At 44.5% G+C, this 18,625-nt stretch overlaps 1 pseudogene; it reads right to left on the bottom strand.

The window, feature by feature from the left end:
- Positions 1–8,370: 8,370 nt before the first annotated feature.
- On the bottom strand, positions 8,371–18,382 carry LOC119333772 (annotated as a pseudogene).
- Between the last annotated feature and the right edge of the window lie 243 nt (positions 18,383–18,625).

Here is an 18,625-nt window from a genome sequence, read left to right as displayed (position 1 = left end):
TTAGCTAGTCTCCCTGAGAGTACCATTTTACTTAAGATATATCTGAGTGGGTCTGCTCTTGAGACTACATGTACAGTGTGTTCTAACATGTAGTGTCGTAATTTTTGTGCAGCGAACACCAGTGCGAGACATATTTTTTCCATGTCTGGATAGTTGCACTCGGCCCCTACCAAGGTGCGGCTAAGATAATACAGGGACGTTTCCTTTCCTGCATCATTATTTTGTGCCAGGAGTGCACCTAATGAAGTAGGCATTGCAGCAGTATAGAGAATTAATGGTCGGTCTTTAATCGGTGCGTCTAAAACATGAGGATTTATCAAATATTTCTTAATTTCTAGGAATGCGTTTTGGCATGCTTGATCCCATTCAAAAGGGACTCCTTTCTTCATAAGTCGCGAGAAAGGTTTGCATCTCCCAGATAAATTTGAGATAAACCTCCTAATATATGCTAGGTGGCCTTGGAAACTCTTCAGTTCATGTAAGTTAGTGGGTGGTGGTATCTTAACAATCGCCTTGATTTTACTTGGGTCGATCTGAATACCATTTTTTGTAACCACAAAACCGAGAAATTTTCCAGAGGAAACTCCGAACGCGCACTTCATGGGGTTCATTTTTAGATTATGTTGTCCAAGACGCTCAAAAACCATTTCAAGGTGTTTCAAGTGGTCTTGTTCATGCTTTGATTTCACAACTATGTCGTCTATATAGCATTCAACAATCACATATAACAACCCGTCTAAGATGATTGTCATTGCTCGTTGATATGTCGCCCCAGCATTTTTTAATCCGAAAGGCATGACTTTATAACAATATATGCCTTTAGGTGTGCGGAATGCTGTTAACTCTTCATCTTCAGGTGCCATTTTAATTTGATTATAGCCGGAACAACCATCCATGAAAGAAAATATTTCATGCCCCATAGTAGCATCGACTAGTATTTCAGAGATGGGTATTGGGAAATCATCTTTGGGGCATGCTTTATTCATATCCCTGAAATCTACACATATGCGTGTTTGACCATTCTTCTTTTTAACGGGTACAATACTAGAGACCCATATGGGGTATTTGACTTCTCTAATGAACCCTGCGGCTATGAGTTTGTCGACCTCGGCTTCTATTTGTGGAAGTATTTCAGGCCGGTACTTTCTTTGAGCTTGCTTCGCTGGTGTGGCGTCATCTCGCACAGCAAGGCGATGGACGGCTATGTTTGGGTCCAACCTAGGCATTTCTTCATAAGTCCAAGCGAATACATCTCTATTTGCACGCAGGAACTCATGATATTTTAGTTTATTTTCTTGGGACAAATGTTTGCTAATAAAAATTGAACTAGGGTCATCAGCCGTACCAATATTTATTTCTTCCAAGTCATCCACGGTGCATTGGTTGCCATCCTCCATTTTTGGAGATGCTTCCGTCATGTCCGTATACTCAGCTGAAGCCATACAAACCTCATATCCTAACCCATGCTTCATTTCTTTTAAAACATGGTCTTCGTGCAGAGCTTCGAGTTGTTCTTGAGATAACACCTTTTCGAATGGTGCTAGCTGTCCCCGGCCATCACATAGGGACGGGCCAGTGGCGATGTCATAACCCATTTGCTGCATCATGTACAAGACCCTGTTATCATACAAAGAAATGGGTAAAGATTCATCATCTTTGTTAAGCATAGATATTTGTGTTGTATTTTTATTTTCACTTTCACCAATGTTTGAATGACGCGGCTCTTTTTGGGATTGTTTTATTCTATATTGTACCAAAGGAGGTAAAGGCGTAGGGAAATTAGTACCTTTCATGTCATGGGATTTGTCTATGACACGAAATATTGGGTCACCCTTCTTCCTTTGGTTGCTTGGTATATACTGGTAGGTCTTTTTCTTTGACGAGGGTTCTGCGACCTCTTGTTCTACCACATTTGACTCGGGTATTTTCCAGAATTTTGGCTTTTGCACCTTATCAACAGGCTCGAAGTAGAACTTTGCATCACCATAGAAAGATTCAGCTATTGTGAATGGCTTCTTATCAGCAAATATTCTGACTGTATCACCTGTCCGATCTATATATTTGATACACTGATGTAAAGTGGATGGCACAACTTGATTCTCATGTAACCATGGGCGTCCAAGCAATGCATTATATGATGTGGCCGCATCAATCACGTGAAACTTCACGTATGTGGATAATGTATCCAATTTTAAAACCAACGAAATGGTACCCATAGCTTCTTGCCCTGATTGGTTAAATCCATGTATAACCACGTTAGACTTGCTCAAATCTCTCTTGGAATACCCAATCTTTTTGAGTGTACACAATGGTAGCAGATTTATAGCTGACCCACCATCTATCATTATGCGATTTATCGGCAATACATCAATTTTGCCAAACATGAGAAGAGGTCTGTTGTGCTTCTTGGGGCCTAACAACATATCCTCATCTGTGAACGTCATATTTAGGACTTCAGATTCTTCTACCTCAGTTTGAGATACTTCTACTCTGTAGTCTTCTGGAAACGTGAGTGCCGTGACAAGAGCTTTACGCATATCAGATGAAAGAGACAAAGCATCATACACAGAAAGCATAGCTGGTATTTTCTTCAAATGTGCGATTACATCATACTTGACTGGCACCCTACAGGCAGGGTCCGTCGAATCATTTGGAACTGCATCCTTGCTTTTTGGTTCCTTTCTAGGTGGGGGATGAGGGTCTGCTAATTGACGACCTGATCTAAGATGAACCTGATCAACTTTTAATGGTTCTTCGTCAGGGAAGCATAGAGACTCGCCATCATCCTCGAACACACCAATAGTGAGAACGTTGAATTCTTCACTTCGTATTCTCTTGCGCTTCGTGGTGTGCTGATATATCTTCGGTGCAAAGCGCAGAGGAGGAGCTTCTTCCATCACTGGGGGTAGTACACGACGTTTTGACCGCCGTGGCCCCCAACCTTGGGCTGCACCATTGCTGAAGGGAATGTAAGCCTCTCCTTTATGTTGATCTTGCGATTTGGCAAGGCCTGGAATTATCATAGGAGAACATCCACATTTGGAAATTAGTAATGCATCATCATAAGTACCCTTCATATTTGAAGACGCAGAACTCACCGCATCATCCTGGAGGGTGGCGACATTTGCTGAAGCCTTTTTCTTTCCCTTTGTCATGCTTTTGAGGAGATCCGCATCAATAGTCCCCTCATCGAACATTTTCTGGATGATATTCTTCACAACAAAGCAATCTTTGAGTGTATGGCCCAAAATGCGATGGTAGTGACAGAAATTTGGGTCATTAAATTTTGAAGCTTCTTCTGGCCTTTTGGGCCTGGGAAGTTCTATTAGACTCAACTCCTTTAAACCAGTGAAAAGGTCATCAATTTCTTCTACAGGAAAAGAATACTCCCTGTTTTGCCGTTCGCTAAGAGTTAGCCTCCTACCAACCTGTGCATCTCGCTGCCCTTGATTCCCTATAGGTGCTCTTCCGGGCTGAAACTGAGGTTTTACCGCCATTGTCTCCATGGCTTGTGCGGACTTGGGTTTCATCGGCAACTTTTCACGCTGACCACCTTTGTCTGTAGGCTTGTTGAATGTCGTTTTTGTTCGACGAGCGACAAGCTGCATAAAATTTTCTATATCCATGGATTTTGAAGCTAACTCTTCAAATGTGAGGGGTCTCACTCCTTGTAACTGGACAGCCACTTCCGAGAGGAGATTGTTCATGCACATACGCACTGCTTCTGGCTCAGTGATTGGTTGTGGGCAATGAAGACTTAGGTTTCTCCATCTATTTATGAAATCAACCGCCCTCTCGTTGAACCCTTGTTTAGTTTGGGTCAACTCAGTTATGCCCATCGTCCTCTGCGTGCTATAAAACCGCTCGAGGAATGAGTTTTGCATTTGTTCCCACGTTTTTCTAGAGCTTGGAGGTAGCTTGCTGTACCAGGTGAAGGCAGGCCCAGACAATGTCTGTACAAACTGCCTAAGGAGAAGTGCTCCGTTGTTAGCTGTATCCTGACAAGCAGCAAGGAAGTGTGCTATGTGCTCATGGGGAGATCCACTCTTGTTGAACTTACTAAACTGTGGCTGCCTCTAATTTGTCGGGAAAGGAACTAAATCCACATCAGGTGGGTACGGCTTAACATACCCTGGCCTCATCGAGTACTGAGTTTGCATCAACTGCGACTTTACCCCTTCAGCGATCATTCTTTGGATCGCCTCAAGGTTAAGCCCTGCTCCTCCATGTTGGCTGCTAGCACTTGCGCCACCATCCCCTTCATTTCCTTTATTCTGGTTATTGCTCATCTGGATTCGAAGGGCTGCGAGCTCATCTTCCTTTTGCTGAAGTGCTGCCGTAAGGTTGGCCAATTGCTCTTCAACCGAACGAGTTTCATTCGCGGCTAGGACTTGTTCTGTATGCTCTGCACCATGGTGGAGTTCTATCTCATTTTCAGAAGGACAAGGGGTACTGTCCGATAGGGGATTATAAGACCCACCACAGCTAGACCCAAGCTCTTCATGATCTGAACCTTTTTGGCTTCGTGTCTTACGACGAGGACCTTCTACGACAGTTTTGCGTGCCTTCTTCCTCTTGAAATGTGTTGATGTGGAGGATGTTTTGCTGGTCTTGTCCGACGCCGCCCTGACACCAATTGGCATTGCTTGGAACACTTCGAATGATTTATTCTTGGTCTGCTTACGAGAGGGCCATGGAGACAAGCTCGTGGCCACCTCATTTGATGGATTTGATAGCCACTTGTTCACTTTAGCCCGACCGTCCTCATCTGATGGAGCGTGTTCTGCCCCGTGGACTCTGCTTGACCCAGACCTGGCCCGTACTGCCCTTTCTCTCTCTTTGTACGCCGCCCTTCTTGAACGGACACGAGCAGCTTGGTTCACATATTCTTGATGTTCAGGATGTTGCTGAATGAATTCTTGGTACTCGGGTCGTTGGGCCAGGGCCTCCGCCAGTCGCATGATGGCGCCACCCTCATCGTTTTGTGATGTGGATGCACCGGGGAGTTGTGACCGTATTGCTTGACATATGCATTTAACAACATATGAGTCATCTGGATTCTGAACTTGAATCTTTGGACGAGTGTTTTTCCATCTCCCCTTGACAGACTTGCTCACATGAGAACGGTGTCGGCTCGCCGCATCTAGATCTACGGCAGCTGGAAGATCAATCCAAGATCGACGGACATTTCTCTGTCGCCGTTGATGCCGCACTGGATCAAACGAACCTTCAAAGGACTCTCGTAAGATGGGTGCTTCTTCACACAGAGGAACTGACGGTGCAGATGTTGGATCTACGTGGCCTGTTTTGAGGTCACTAGATGTAAGGCACACTCCCTTCCATTCCAGGGAACGTTTTTGCATAATTCCCAAGCGTTCCTCACTAGGTTTATGGGCCAATGAGGGGACAAACTCAGGAGCATCGGCTCGAAGTATATTCCGAGCGTTGGTGGGCCTTCCTGTTGAAGACGACGCTGACGGCAATATGACCGCAACGCCGCCTCTTTTCCCAGGTAGTTTGGAGTTGGGTGTCTCCACCATCTTCTCTTTTCCCTTGTAAACAAGTGGCGGAAACTCGGATTTCTCAAACACCACTTTCTTTCCCTTGTCCTTGGACTGCTGGCGGATGGATGGCCATGCTTCAACAATCTTTCCTTTCATTACTGACATTGGAGCATGAGTAACCCCTCTTGCAGAACTCCGAGCAACCCTCTTTCTAGCAGCCCTCATTTTCCTCTTTGTAGACTTTGACAAAACAGGTGTGAACCCCTCCATTGGTGGAGAAGTGACCTCTTCTTGATCTGGTACAACTGGAGATGCAGCAGTAGTCTTCCAACTTTCACTTAGTGAGGTCACAATAGGACCAATTGGCACATCAAGCCAAAGGTCACCGAAGCGAAGGGTCACAAACTGCTGCACTTGGCCCTCCATACCTTCAAAACAAAGAAAATCATATATTAGTTTTCTTTGACTTTTTTTTGTATATGGTACATAATGTTTTATGCTTTATGTACTATGGGAATTCATATGTTGCAATCCTATGTTGGAATTCAAAGATGAGGGGAGAAATATGTCCCACCGGGCGTGCCAGAATCTGATGACGGGAAAATGGCGGGCGTGAAAACACGCGTCCACGTCATTGATACAGAATGAATAATTCAAATGCGTAGATGCATACAATAAGAATAGGATCAAACATTGCAGGTATTTTATTTCCAGAACTCTTACATTTACATAAAAGATCTGTTAATTACATCTCCGTAGAGAAAACCCCTGATTAAGAATTCCAACTATCCTATTACATAAAATTGCAACACATGACTACTACAAAATGATAAAGAAAAATCGCTCCTCCTCGCTGTCGTTGACGCCGGTGTGCTCGGGGGAGCATTCTTGATCTTCTTCAAGTTATCATGTGTCTTGTTCATTTATATTTTTACCCTTGTACTATTATGAGTAGTACGTAGAATACGAGTGCAATGTGTGTTTTTTTGCATCGAACACCTAATTTGTGTAGTCGACTTAACCAACATATGCTAGTATGACCATGCGGCTATCTTAATCAACTTTCAGGTCATTTCATTTTAACGAGTGATAAGTCGACTAGCAGAGTATCCACTTAATACATGCATGCTACATCTTTTATTGATGCATATATGACCATGCATGAGATGATGATTTACTCCGCCTATGCGCATGCATGGAAATTTAAGAAAAAAGGGGGGTTCCAATATCAGAACCATCCAATATGTTATCTTCTTTGACTTGATATGTTTGATGATAGCATCTACTAAAGCGAGCTAGATGCAATATCCTTTATTTTTTTATGGGTTACATGTATATACTCTAGCCATCAGTGGGTAATATATACGTGTTGCATAGAGTCTGTACGCTCTAGATTTCATATTTTAGATATATAGGATTATACTTTTAACTTAACCTACACGCATTCATTTCTTTTTATGGGCATGCTATATTTTAGTGCAAAATGAGACAACTAACACTTTTATTATCTCATGTTTACCCGTTAGATTTCACTTAGCATATTCTATATGCATTAGAGTATGCTCATTTCATCATCTATATGACAGATGTATATGCCATTTGTACCTTCCTGTTTGTATTACTACTGGCGTGGCATAGCATGTATGTCCGCAGTGTAACCAACAAGAGGCCTCAAATATAATTTAGCAAGCACCCGATTTATACATTTTTATGCACTAGGTATGGAGGTACATGCACAACTTACATTGTCTTGTTTTGTGCAACTCAAACAAATGAAGAGTGCATTTTGTAGGCACATATTTATTCTATGATTTTATGTAGATGATCATCTAGGGTTTGGGTATGTTTCATATTTGTTTTTCCCCAAGCTTTACCTTTGCGTCACTCTCATCTACGATGGAAGGGAAAATATATCCTCCTTAGTTTTGGTTCGCCGTGATCGACCAAGGAGTGAAATTTATCCTCTTTGACATAATCGCACTTTGGCTTGTATCACGATGATCAACCAAGGCAAAAAATTACAAGAAGAAATTATATGTTGTATGCTCCTTGATTTGTATCACAATGATCCGCCAAGGAGTATTTTTGTTGTTGTTAAACATATTCGCACTTTGGCTTGTATCATGATGATCAACCAAGGCGAAATGTCAAGATGGGGCTATATGGAGAATGCTCCTTGGTTTGTATTACAATGATCAACCAAGGACAAATTTTCTTCTCTTAAATATAAGTGATCTTTGGCTCGTATCACGATGATCAGCCAAGGCAAAATATGGTCTGCATCACAGAGGTAGTCCAGGAGCGGATGCAGATTGTGGTCTGCATCGACGGCATCTGGAAGATGGTGGATCTGGGTTCATGGTTCGTGGAAGGCAGGTATGATTTCCTCCACCAACGTCTTAGTTGTGCTGGGGTGCCAGATCTGGAGTTCGATGGCGTGTCCGGGGTGTTGCCCCGGTCTGATTCGTTCAACGGCAATGGTTTCGCCTTTATTGGCGAGCCACCTTGGAGGTCCGCAAAGCTGCATATCAGCGATGGAGCCGCGTCGAGCTCGGGTGTGGAGGTGATCCGTCATTTTCTCCTTTGGTGGCTGCTATGGTGGCGCCAGAGGCAGGTGACGGACGTTGGTGTCAAGCTCAGAGGATTCTTCAGTCTTGTTTGTAATTTTACTTCTTGGCTGGTGTTCCTGTGTGCAAAGGCTAGCGTTCTGCTGTCTTTTCAGATTTATCAGGTCGGTATGTACATGGCTTGTACTATGATCCTTATGATATAAATGAAATACGTATTACCATGAAAAAAATCAACATGCGTGGCGCTGAAAATACACCGCTCAATATGTTCACATATCTGCCGGGAATAGATAAGCTCAGTCCTCGGAAGAAGTAGGGTACGCAGTTTCATGCAAAGGAGAAGAGTCCTCGGCGGGCAGATCACCATAAGCATGTCCCTCCAAGGAGTGAATCTCGCCCTCCCCAGAACCGCGCACCGCTTCAAGCACCGGCAGCTTCGCGTCCTCAGATCGTAGCACATCGACAGCCTGCGTCACCGACGGCCGCTGCATCGGATCGTGGTGCGCGCACCAAAGCCCCGTCACGAGCAGACGCTCCATCTGCGGCCTGTCGAACCCGCCGCCTAGCCTCCTGTCTGCCGCGTCAAGGATCTGGTTCCGGCGGTACATCTCCCGCACCGACGCCAGCAGCGCCGCCGAGGCCTGACCCGGCCCCCTCGACGTCGGCCGCCTGCCGCAGGCGATCTTCAGGAGCACGACGCCGAAGCTGTACACGTCGGACTCGGCGCTCGGCCTGCGGCCGTTGACGAGCTCCGGGTCGATGTACCCGACGGTGCCCGCCACCACCTGCGTCGTCCGCGGCTCGGCGCCGTGGTCGACGAGCCTCGCCAGCCCGAAGTCGCCGAGCTTGGCGTCGCCCGACGCGTCGAGCATCACGTTTGCAGGCTTGATGTCCCCGTGCACGACGCGCTGCTCGCACTCCGTGTGGAGGTACCGCAGCGCGGAGCCCAGCCCCAGCGCGATCTTGTACCTGCACTTTGGTTGCTCGGCCAAGTCGTCTCCGTGTCCTCCGTAGACCTCACGTCGATGGCGATGAGCTTGCTGCTGCGATCCTCAGTCTCCGGGCTGAAGCAGGCAAGGCGGTGGCCCCTATACCAGCACCAGTCCGTGCCTCCGTGGTGGAATTCTTGGGACAGGAGGAAGCCGAGGTTCTGCCCGTGGCCATGGGGCGTCGTCGGAGTGAAACAGAAGGGCATCATCGCATCGCCGGCACACGACGAGCTGTGGCTGTGCAGGCCCGGAATAATTTGAAAGGAGAAATTGGTGGCGAAGCTTACCATCTCGCCCGTGGGGCTTTCCCATGGCGGCACTCTCTTGGCGTACGACACCCGGCGGCCGGTGCTGTGATGGATCATGTATGCACTCGCACTCGCAGTGATGGATGCAGGCTCGGGCAAGATGAGGATTGGGATTGCGGTGGGGTGGGGTGGGAGAAGTCGAGATCAAAGGACGGCGAGACAGCGGAATGGGCATGGATTGATGAAGTGGAACCGAAGTAGAAGCAGAACAGCAGGAACAGGGCAGGGAGGCAGGAGCTCCTCGCTTGTGTGAGATCTAAAACGAGAGTGGATTTTTCGTGGATACCACAGCCGGACGAGCGTTAATAGACTCGGTCCTCGGTCATGGTCAACCTGTTAGAATAGAATATAGATAGAATGGATTAAACACATGGTACAACTGTGTGCTAGAAGTTTTAGTCACTAAAAATTGATCATTGCTCAACTTAATTAAAGAAAAAGACTAGCACATGTGCCTATGCGTTTTAATGGGAGAACATGTTATGGTGCACAACAATGTAAATTATATTTTCAACATGTGCCTGTGCGTTTTAATGGGAGAAGAAATTATGGTGTACAACAATGCAAACTATATGTTTCACCGTCTCACCATCTACATCGCTATCGTTGTGACTGTGGGGGATGGATAGATTAGAATTGATTAGAATTTGGTCATGCCTTGTCTTCTACTTTAAGTTGATTATTATACTCCTATATATACTTCCTTCTAACAGTCATAAAGAAAATGCATGATACTAGTATCATATCATATGCATAAGTAGTACCATAAGTTAGTATCTTAGGTTGCGTTATTTATTGTCATGCATTACCGAAGTAGTATCATACACCAGTATCATGTGCATGATACTACTATATGATACTCCCCACTACGACCAGCATTATTTCCCGTGTGTATCATCGTGTCCCACAATCCCGCATTTGATTACGGCGATTAATGCTTTTGATGGTGCAACGTCCTCATATGCTCTCGGATGTGAACAGTTTTTTTAAGGTACAAACCATTCAAAATAAGCATTTTTTTTATTTTGTGGCAAAGATGAAGGAATGCTTGAGGAGCTTGCAAAGTTTTATCATGAAATCACAAATCATAGAAGTCATGGCGAAAACAAAAATCGATGCTCTGAAAATGATACTTCCAATGCATTTTGGAGCTTTGATTTTAAACTGCTTGTCACGACTTCTACAAATGTGATTCCATGGCTTTGAGACATATGGTTTTGGACACACGGAGGTACTCGTCCCACAAATTTGTAGTCGTGCCATACGCAAATATTATCAATGCAGTTGTGCAACTCTGGTTTGGACCCATTATTCTTCAATATGAAGTAGTCATTGTTGGTCCGGACACCATTGAGAGAGAGGCGGGAGGTGGGTGGGTGTATGGCGTATGACACAGGTGTGGTAGGCGGGGAGTGCAGCGGAAACAGCCGGACAACCGGGGTGCAGAAAACGTTTGTTTTGTGTCCACTTTGGACCCAAATCACGAGCAATTATGGTCCGGAAATGGGTCCAGACATGCACAAAACAGGGAAAAATGAGATGGGTATGCCGATGGGCCATTGTTTTGTTAGTTTGGACACAAACAAACACACACAGACGAAATGGGGTCATGCGTTGGAGTTGGCCTAATTAGATTGAGCTAATTTCACCCCTCATATATCTGCGGACATGTCAGAACGGTATGCACGAATAGGAAATCTTATTTGCCCGCACATGCAGCCGCACGTCTCAAATTGTTTGGACACATACATGTGATTGGTGGAGTTAGTTTGCGGCCCACTAAAATGATGAAAGGAAGAAGGAGGAAAGAAAGAACGTGGTCCGGAGTGGGCCACGTCCAACGCAGCTGGTATCTAGGCTCAGAGGACGGTGGCGGGCCGAGGTGCCTTGGAGGCCATGCCTACGAAGTTTGTTGTCTACTATTTAGTTTAGTTTAATTTCGCACGAGCTCATTAAATTTCGTTAGTTTGCATGTAATATTTTTTTTTCGAGAACACCTCGAAAGGGGTAGGGGGTTCCTGCATTTCATTGAGAAGAAGAGAGTTGGTCCAGTTTATAAGGAAAACCGGACCCGAAAACCTAACATTCTCGGCTAATCAGGGAAAACCGAATGAAAACCCAAAAAGAAAGAAAAAAAACGAGAAAAAAGGCACTAGAACTTGGGGACAGGGACAAGACAACTGCAGCATCAAGGGACATCATCAGAGCCAGACACCAAAGCACCCAAACACAAGGCAGTTAGGGACCGGCTAGGTGTCAATCGACTGAAAATTGTATTCGGTCAGTCACTTTTTTGTGTAGGTGTGAACATGCGCAGCAGCAGAAAAAAAAAGCCTAATAAGGCCGGCCACAACGGTGCTGACATGCATGCATGTCTCTGAGAGAGAGAGAGAGCTACTGAGAGATATCTGCCTTGTGCGCCTGCATGTGAAAAAAATGATAAAGAGAGAATGCATGCATGGCAGAGAAATATAATAAGAGAGGGAGTCAGAGCGTGAGGTAATCTTCTTTTTTGACCGTGGTTCAAATGCGGCAAAACAAAGTATTTCTGTCCCACAACAAAAAAATTCAAAAAAAATGAATGAGTGGGATTGGTATTACCCTTCAAAAAAAACAAAATATATAAAACTAGTCCGGTAAAGACAAAATTTGCATATCATTTACACATAAATTGCACTTTTTTATAATTTGCAAGAATAAGCATATAATAGTAAAAGTTTGCCAAAAAGAAGAAGTTTTCTGAACATGAATGAATTAGTGGCGCTATTACCATTGAAGAAGAAAGAAAATAAAAAACTAAAACTAAATCAAAATAATGAAATATGAAAGAATGAATAAGTGACAATGCTACTGCCTTTTAAGAAGAAAGAAAGTGAAATAAACAAAAAAAATGAAGAATGAATTAGTGACATTTTTATTACCCTTTATAAATAAAAGATAATCTAAAACAACAAATGTAAAAATTTGCACACAATTTACGCAAAAATTGCGCCTTTTATAATATGCACGAATAAGCATATAATTGTGGAATTTACACAAAATAGAAGTTTCCCAAGAAGCGATGAATTAGTGGAATTGGTATTACCCTTGAAAATAAATAAAATGAATGTAAATGTCACTAATGAAATATTATAAAAACAAAATAATGAAACCGTTTAAGAAGAAGGAAAATAAAAAATGAAATAATAAAATTTTCTAGGGAAGAATGATACCCTTTAAGAAGAAAGAAAATAAAAAACAAAAACAAAAACAAAATAATGATGTTTTCTATGGAATAATGAAACCCTTGAAGAAACAAACTGAAACTAAAACTAAAACTAAATAATGAACTTTTCTGTGTAAGAATGAAACCCTTTAAGAAGAAAGAAAATATAAACAATAAAATAAAAGCAAAATAATGAAGTTTTCTAGGGGAAAATGAAACCCTTTAAGAAGAAAGAAAATTAAAAAATAACTTGCACACAAGTATGCCCTGAAATTGCACTTTGTAATATGCAATAAACAAGCATATATAGTGCAATTTTTGCTCTCTATTATAATTTACATACATGGGGTATCATACTTCCGTGTATACTTACTTACAAAAACAAAAATCAAAACAAAACTTTCTAAGAAGAAATCAAGTATAGTGGCATTGGTACCACCCTTTAAGAAGAAAGAAAGTAAAAATAATAATGATACAATTTGAACATAAATTACACGTTTTTTAGTTATGTAAGAATAAACATATAATAGTGAATTTTACATAAAAATAAAGATTCTAAACAAGGAATGAATTAGTGGCAGTGGTATCGTCCTTCAAAACAGGAAACGAATTAAAAGTACATAATAAAACAAATAAATTTTTATAAGAAAGAGTAAATTAGTGACATTGGTATTACTCTTAAGAAGAAAGAAAATACAATGAAACTTGCACATAACTTTGCAGTGAAATTGCACTTTTTATAATATGTAGTGAATACACAGTTAATAATGCAACATTTTGCAGTCTAGTATAATATACACAAATATTGTATAGTAATTTCATGCATACATACACATAATAATAGAAAACTGTATTTAATTAGCAAAAAAATAGCATTGTTATTACCTTAAAGAATAAAGAAAATTAAAAAAACAAAATTTTCCACACAATTAGCACAAAAATGCACTTTTTATAATATATAGAATAAATATATAAGAGTGACGTTTCCGTACTCTAATGTAATTTGAACATGTATACATTTAAACACACTCAACATCCGGAAATACACGTAAAGAAAAAAACAAAACTCAACAGAAAAATAGAAAAATAAAAGCAAACTCATGAAAAAAAGTATGCACACATGAAAATCCAGCCCAAGAAGGAAACTGACTGGCCCAAAATAGGGGGTCAGTCTAATCCAAACAGCCCAGTACAACAGCAAACAGGACAGAAAAAAGAAAAAACTACACAAATCTTAAAGCACAATCAACGACCAGAAAATTGATTGACAACAAACCTAAAAGTCAGCTGACTGAAATCTAGCTAAAGTGAGGCAGTTAGGCAAGGCTCAAGTGCAACCAAAATAACTGCCACTCGCCGAAGGGAAACTGTCCATACCGAAAGACTCTTCTGACTCGGCCTCAAAGAATCATGTGCTAACATTATCATGTGGAAAACATTCTGACATGTCCAACTTTGACTTCCGAGCGATTCTCGCCAAAGAGCTCAACGCCTCGATCACTTGCGGTGAGAGCGGTTTTTTGTACATGTCCAGGTATGCTTGCATCTTTTGCTCTGGCCCCTCTGCTTTGCTGACCTCCGGCAACTCATCAAAAGCGTCCAACATTCTATACTCTGCACGCTTGAATGTCGGGATGTTGCACGCCTTGTTCTTCTTATCCAGACGCCCGCTCCGTCGCCCGCCATTCTTCTCCCCATGCGAAGGCACTGGGGTCCCAAGCAGAGGTTGTGGGAGCGAACAAGTAACCTTGCTGAGAAAATCCTCCAGAGATAGTGGTGCCGCTTTAGTTTGCGTCGCCACCTTCGCAACAACATTGCACACCTCATCCATAGGCTCAACCAGAACACCAGGCGCGTTGAAACCGAGCGGCTCCTCTGGACTTGGCATCAGACGTACAAGGGAGTTCACCACAGAAGATGAGGATGAGCCTCCATGGTGTGGCGACAGAAGAGTAGCCTCCGAACACATAGGATCAACATATTCCTCACTCCCTACGGACGAGGCACCATGGCTGAACCACATGTCATCGCCCCAAGCGGAGCAGTCCCTAGGACTGCATGTAATATATTGAACTTGGTTAAATTTTGTCTGAATTTCATGTTTAAAGTGTTTGAAATGAGGAACTTTTTGAGATATTGTGTTGAATGACCGGCGCTAGGCAGAATGTCCGCATACACTTGGGGGCGTCCGTTTGATGCATAGCGTTGGAGATGCCCCAAAATCACTGAAAATTTTATTTTTCTTCAAATTTGAAAAGTTCACCATCTTCTCAAAGTTTGTTCTAGGTCAGACTGCTTTATTAGCAGCATAAATCTGATTTGGACCCATCCTGACTCAAGTTGTGCATGTATTTCTGTGAGACAAATCTATATGGATAAGTTCCATCATAAATGTGCAGTTCTCAAGTTTATATTAAGGGCACAAGTGAACACCACCATGCAAGGGCCCTTGATAGGTTTCAAGATTGCAGCTCACTATGCAGCTGTGGAGGTTCTCGAGACCTATGCTGCCGATGAGTTGATGCGGTGATGTTTGATAACTGTAGACATGACATGAACGAGGCACACGATAGAATGATATTTATGTTGCATTTTGCTAACCAGCCCTGGTCTCGCGCGACACGGGCGGCTTCCTCGATCCGCTTTTCCGGGCCTCGCCGCCGCCGGGCTTGCCCGTGCGGCTGACGGCGGCAGCGGGGATCCGTTCATGTGGCTGATAGGGCGGCGTTTGGCAACGTTCGACGGCGACTTGGGGCACTGGACGGAGCACTGAAGCGGCAGCACGTCGACGGTGCGCCTTCTTCTTTCCTTGCTGACGTTGCCATGCACCGGCTGCACCTTGCGTTCACCAACGGATGCATCAAGCAGAGGAGAGTATAGGGAATTGCTAACTTTGATAATTTGCCCCTTCCCCCTCCGGCCCGAGATTGATGTGCGGGGCCGGGGCACTAGCCACTGAGACAGTGTTGGGACAAATAATTAAACTTCATGTAAAGTGGGGCAAAAGATCCAATCCCCTCTCAAGCCAGGGGCCGATGCTCCTCATGCGGTGCCTCTTCAGCATCAGAGCGCGGCGGGATACGATGGTGGCACTGTGGCAAATTCCGCCGCCACCCTCCTCGCGGCCTCCGGAACGATGGCAGTGGTGGAGAGGCAACATCCAGGGCCATATTCATGTGTTCTCCTCTCTTATTGGGAGTCCAGGTGCGCCATGGATCTAGCCAACACGCTGTTTGGCGATGTCCGCCGCGGGTAGCTAGTTTCCTCATGGACGCGACATCGACTGGATAACAATAGTTAGAGGGCTATGGGCGGTGGACGGTGGCGGTTGTGTCCTCCCTTCAGGATGATCTGCTGGCAGAGGTAAGGACGACGGAGCTAGTGACGGTGTATGGTGGTGTCGTCTGATGCCGATCAACCATTAACTGCCACTTTTGAGGATGGACCGAGAATGCCAGAGCGTCCTGAACACGGGATTTTGGCGATGCTCGTGATCTTTCTTTCTCATCAAAGATTTTGTCGTGACAAACAATGAGATTCCTCAATTCTATGCCTTTTTTGCCATCCAGGACAATGCGTGTAAGCTACTCTACTAGGATTGTGGCAAGTGAAGGAGATGACATAGGATGACTTCGATTTGGTGGTGCTTCTCGAGCACCAAGTCTCGAGCTTTGAGGTTTGACCCTAGTTGGTTATACCTAGCAATGGCCGCGTCGTTGCGTCATTACCTTGTTGAAGGTATTGTTTGGAGTTTGCTTGGATTTGATCTTCTGGGTGAAAACCCACGACCTGGCCTTCAGTGGTTGGATCCGGCGATGGTGTCGCTTGCGCGTCGTTTCCTTTCTGGAAGTATTGCTTTTGAAGAACCTTTCACGCGATCCTTTTGTGTCAAAGGGTAGTTGGTCCTCATGGTCGTTGTTGTATATTGTCGATCGTTGTCTTGATTGCTTTGCCCTTTTTTTTTTCCTTTTTCTCTCTCCGTCTAGGCGTAGCTTCGGTCTTCTATGACTTTGCTCTTTGACGGGGTGTTTTTTTTTGTGTGTGTGTTAGTGTTGGCTGTGTGCATGCTAGTTATGTAGAGGCCGGGTGTATTTATTATGTTTGTATTCTCTTGATGCGTCATTCTGAATTAAATAAAATATACACTTTATAAAAAAAATGTTGCATTTTGCTGGTTATTGTTCACATAGCTCAGTACATCGACACAGCAAACAAGTTTCCGCTGACGAATCATGTTAAGATGTACTAGTCAATTATCTACATGCAACTTAAGGCATCTCCAACACCGGGCCGCAATCGCTTGGACAACACAGACATATTTTGCCATCCTACACAGTACATCATCAGTCCACGGATCAGTCCGGACGTCCATTTCTCGCAAAACAGAGACAAATCAGGGAACTTTGCAGACGATCCGGACCACTGCCACCCTTAGAACACTCCGCGCCGCCCGAAAACCTTCAGGCTCCAAAAGCCCTCCCGCGATGAAGAAAAATTCAATACTATACGTAGACGAGGACAACTATGGCAGGCTGCTCGGCACATGTTCCGTTAGTCCTTCGTCCACCCCAGGCGCATGCTAGGGAGGGCATCAGACGTCGACAAGCATACGGCGTTGGTGCATAATGATATGAGCTCAACAAGGACCTCCTCGGCCTCGGTGAACCTCCTCTCGGTGCCGATGGTGAACCACCTCGTCAGCATGATGGACCTCTCCGGCAATCCTTGTCGCATCTCCGAACAGCAGGAACGAGCATCGGCGACGAAGACGCTTATCAAGCCAAGTTTGGTGGCGGAGAAGGCGGTCAAGTTGAAGTCGCCGGCGAACTCCACGACGTACGAGATGGCCGTGCAGGCTATGTCAAGTTGTGCTGTTTGTGGTGTATGCGTAATGTGTTGTGCTGCACACGAATAGGAGTACGCTGTAGATGTCCATGACCTGCTATGTCATTGTTGCTTTTTGAATGACCGCCACGCCTCTAGCTAGAGAAAGGGTTGCAATGATGTATAGTTTCAGGCCCTTCAACCGCCACGCCTCTAGTTTTATCATTTAGCCATCTTTCTCGCGTCCCTGACATGTGGGTCCCACAAAGATTCGTAGGGCACGCTTCAGAACGCATGCGAGACATTTCAAAGGATCAGTCTCCAACTTCAAGGATTGTATTACGTATCGAAAGGATCAGTCTCCAAGTTCAAGGATCGTATTGAGACAGTATTCTCAAGTTTTAGGATCATATTGAAGCAATTTCTTAATTTGAGGACCGTTGTGGACATCACCATCAAGTTTAGGTATGAACCATGCATTTTACTCGGAAGAAAGGGCTTCTTTCTTCCTTGGGAAGAAACGATTTTGTAGTTAGTTTAACAAAAAAAATCTCAAATACGCATAAGCATGTGTATCATATATTAATAGAATAAAGGGTGAAGAACCACATGACAAGTATTTGAAGAAGAAGAAGAAGGAGAATAAAGGGTGAAGAGACCCATACACAAATGGCACACCACACCACACTACTCCCTAGGATTAGAACCACACCTGCTACAATCGAGAACGAGAGAACCCGCCTCGCCCAATCTCCAGCCAAGAAGGCAAGGAAGACAGGTCACAAAGCCAACAAGTCGCGCCACTACCGTTGCAGGCAACATCCAAGCCACAATGACGGCTACAGAACTGACTAGATCAACGTACCCCCACCACACAACGTCTAGAGGAGTCGGCAAGTGGGTGGCAGGACCTAGCCGGACCTGAAGAAGAAGGCATGTAGGATGCGTCGGCGATGGCATACATGGCGCCCTGAGGGCCCATGTCCTGAGGGGCAACCCACACCAAGAGCGAGACGCCCCAAACTCCAGCTCCAAGGACTCCTCGAATTGCTAAGGCAACGCCTTCATGAAGAAACGACGCTGTACCGCCGCCTGTTCTAGAGAACCGGAACAAGGGTTTCCCCAGCGTTCGAGGAGGGACATGATCCGGACCATGGCAGCGCCCCTCAGAGGGATACGACACCCGCATGCGTCATCGCTGACGCATCAGCAAGCCATGCAGAGC

Source organism: Triticum dicoccoides, chromosome 7A, assembly GCF_002162155.2.
Source record: "Triticum dicoccoides isolate Atlit2015 ecotype Zavitan chromosome 7A, WEW_v2.0, whole genome shotgun sequence".
Lineage (NCBI taxonomy): Eukaryota > Viridiplantae > Streptophyta > Magnoliopsida > Poales > Poaceae > Triticum > Triticum dicoccoides.
Note: the sequence above shows the minus strand (reverse complement) of the source record. Positions and strands in the feature narration are given on the sequence as shown.